Genomic DNA, 4,041 nt, shown 5'->3' on the forward strand with positions numbered 1-4,041 from the left:
ACTGCCGTCCCACGTCTGGAGCGGCTTAAGTCCGGCCCAGGAGAGCACCACAGCACCACATAGGTCGTTCAGGTAAAATCATTATTAATATTATTATTTTTAAGAAATACACTCATTAATCTTTACAGAAATCTTCTCAAGCCAATGTTTAGTTATGTTCCTTTGCTTTGTGCCTTAGACGCTTTCACATCCCAGGTTATATTGATATATCTGGCTGCACCTTTCTTTCTAGAAATGTATTCCTTGAAAGCTATCACTGTGTTGAGTAACTTATAGGATTTTTTTTTTTATTTGAGAGACAGAGAGAGAGAGAGAGAGAGAGAGAGACTAATTTACTTCCCAAACGCCTACAATGCCTAGGAGCACGTGGGCCAGGCCAAAGCCAGGAGCGACTATTTAGATGTGGGTCTCTGACATAGGGGCAGGGGGAACCCAGCTCCTTGAACCATCACCTGCTGCCTTCCTTGGTCCTCATTAGCAGAAGGCTCATAGTGAGAGTGGAGCCAGGACTTGAACCCAGGTACTCCAATGTGGAGCATAAATGATTGTCAAAACTGAATTAGTAGGAACAGGTCAGATTCTGGATATATTTTGAATCTAATGACCAGAGGGCTTGTGGACATTTGAGATGTGGATTGTACAAGAGGAAATTCACAAAGTCTCCAAAAAATTTTGGGCTCAACAAATTCCTGAGTCATGTCATCTACTCAGAAGGAAGACACAGGAGCCAGTGCTGTGGTGCAGTGGGTTAAAGCTCCAGCCTGCATCCCATATGGGTGCTGGTTGGAGTTGGTTCCAATCCAGCTCCCTGCTGATGCACTTGGGAAAGCAGCAGAAGAGGGCTCAAGTCCTTGGGCGCCTGCACTCATGTGGGAGACCTGGAAGAGCTTCTGGCTCCTGGATTCAGATCAGTACAGCTCAGGCCATTGTGGCTATTTGGGGAGTGAACCAGCCGATGGACGACCTCTCTCTCTTTCTTTCACTCTCTCTCTCTAACTTTGTCTTTCAAATAAAAAATAAGTCTTACAAATACAAAAGAAGAAACAGATTACTGAGTATACTGAGGGATGAGGAGGGAGGCTGACTTTCTTGTTTAATTCCCCTATTTTGAAATCAACATTTTATTTTATTCAGAATAGTTTTACATTTACAAAACAAAACCGTGAGGTGGTGCAGAGTTCTACACGACACACCCAGCTTTCCATATTATTAACATCTTATATTAGTATATTTATTGTCATTAGTGAACCACACTCAGCTTCCCCTCTTGTTTTTCTTAATCTGAACTTGCTGTATCCCTCCCATTGCCACCAGTCTGCAGTAATCAGCATTCTGAGTGCAGATTGAGGTTTTTTTTTTGTTTTGTTTTTTCTTGAGCTCCACATGTAGGGGAGAAATGCGGCTATTATCCTCCTGTTACAGAGAAGAAAACGTGGGCTCAGATAATCAACAGGCCACAAAGCTAATACATTTCAGTGCTATTTTTCTTTTCTTAAAGGTTGATTTATTCATTCAAAAGGAAGAGCAATAGGAAGGGTGGTGGGGAGAGAGATCTCCCATCTGCTTGTCACTCCCCATGTATCGACCACAGCCAGGGCTGGTCCAGGCCTAAGCCAGGAGCCAGGAATTCCATCCATGTCTCCCACGAGGGTGGCAGAGGCCCAAACACATGGGCCTTATCTGCTCCCTCCCAGGACACACTGACAGGAAGCTAAATTGAAAGTGGAGTAGCTAGCACTCCTAGTGGAACTCTGCTCTGGGGTGCAGTCACCCCAAGTGGTAAATTCACTGCTACACCACCATGCTTGTCCCACGTGTACGTTTTCAATCTAGGTTTAGTGTGACTGAAAGATGCAAACTGTGAAAGAAAGGGCAGGCTCTGTTTCCCGTGATGCTGTGGTGCTGAGTATACCAGAGGGCCAGGCAGAGGACAAGATGAACCATAGTGGAGACTCACAACCGGCCTCAGGAAGCTGGCATCCTCAACAGTCAGGCCTCCTTGCTTTGTTCCAATTTTAAAACATGAGAGTTATCTCTCTTCACTATTAGAACATTTGGACTGAGATTGGTTATTGTGGTTGTATAATTTGGGGAAACGTTTTACTTCAAGGGGTAGGAAACAACAAACAACAGGTATTCATTTCTGTAAAATTATAGGAGCTTGAACTCCAAGATCAAAATGCCTGCAGGATTGATGTCTTCCAAGGCCTCACTCGTTGTCAGAGTGGTGTGCTCAATGTGTTTTCCCCCTGTGTGTGTCTGCATCCTGATCTTGTAGTTGGACAAAGGATACTAGCAGTGAGTGCTGTGGTCAGCAGGTTAGACCACCTTTTTGAAGCCTGCATACCAGGAATGCTGGCTGGAGTGCTAGCTACTCTGCTTCTGATCCAGCTCCCTGCTAATGCCCCTGGGAAAACAGCAGGGGTTGGCACAGGTACTTGGGCCCCTGCTTATCCATGTGGGAGACCTGGATGAAGCTCCTGGCTTCTGACTTCTGCCTGGCCCAGCCCTGGCCATTGCAACCATTTGGTGAGTAAACCAAACCTTCTCTCTCTGTGTGTGTCTTCCCATAGAAAATAAATAAATAAATGTATATACATATGTATGTATTTTTAAGTATAGGACTCCAGACATATTGGATTAGGGCCCAATGTAATGGCCTTCTTCTAATGTACATATCTCTTTAGAGACTCTGTGCCCATATACCATCACACACGTCAGACTGGGGTTAGGGATTCCATTCACCTCACAGCTAGTCTAGCTGACTGAGAAAATAATGATGTTCTCTCTCCATGTACCCTCACAGAGCCTTTGACAAATTAATGGAAAATGTATATGATGAATAAAAAAATCTATGTATGGATTTCAAAATTTTCTCTCACCAAAATAATCATGTCTTTAAATTCCATTTGGCCACAGTTTTTTGAAGTCTTTGTGTTTAGAGCTGTTTCCCTGGCTTCAGGACACATTCTGAATCAATGATATTTGGTCTCCAATCCATTGGATCTTTCTGGAACTCAGTTTTCTCATCTGTGGAATGGGATAACAATCCTCTTACTTTGAAATGATAAGGTGCTAAATATTTTCCAGCTGATTTTGTTCCTAAAACTCCTGTAAATATTATGGAATATATTTCCATCTTTTTCCAAACTATCAGTAAGGAAGTCGAAGTAATTAACTTGAAATGTTTACTTTTTAAAGCTGGATTAATTTTCTACATTATTTTCTGTCATTTATTCAAAAATAGATGTGTTTCATATCAACTTTATTTTGTAATGTATTTCTTTGATGCTGCTTATTTTATTCTGAAGATACAAAGACAGCGTGGTAACAATCAATTCAACAAAATTTATATAAGAACAGGAATAACTCATTTTTCTTATTCCAAAGCATTCATAGAGAAATAATTTCAGAAAAAGAAGACAAGTGAACAAACAGTAGGAAATGAAATTCCAAATTCATCCCCCTTCTCCTCCATCCCTCCTGTCCCCAGAGTCACCCACGGTAAGAACAGGATAGGAAAAAACACTCTCTGGAGCATACTTATCTAGCCCTTCCATCTTTAAGTGGATGGCATTAGAGCCTCTCCTGTGTGTGCTTCCTTGTCAGATGAAACAATAGTCGTGTAAAATCCTTAGGGTCACTTGCAAGGTCAAATGAGGGAAAATGCAGAAATATGCTTCCAAGTACAGTCTGACAAAGCAAGTGACAAGTGAATACTTTTTAATATGCTGTCTGGCCTCTCATTTATACAATGTGTGATACATAATGAAGTATAGTAATACTAATACAAAACAATCATGATTTCTTTCAATGATAGTATATACCCAAGTAGTTAAAAGAATTGCCATAGTTTGTGGCTAAGTCTGCTGATCCTCAAAAAACAAATTGAGTTTTTTTGTTGTTAGTTGGCAATGATAATAGCACTCCATAAAGTAAAGGATCTTGTCAGGGTGCACTATGTATTTGCATAAATAAGTACATGTTTTCATGATTATACAATGCAAATTAAAGCTAGGGCACTCTGATCATATGATGCCT

The sequence above is a fragment of the Lepus europaeus genome, chromosome 20 (genome assembly GCF_033115175.1).
Source record: "Lepus europaeus isolate LE1 chromosome 20, mLepTim1.pri, whole genome shotgun sequence".
Lineage (NCBI taxonomy): Eukaryota > Metazoa > Chordata > Mammalia > Lagomorpha > Leporidae > Lepus > Lepus europaeus.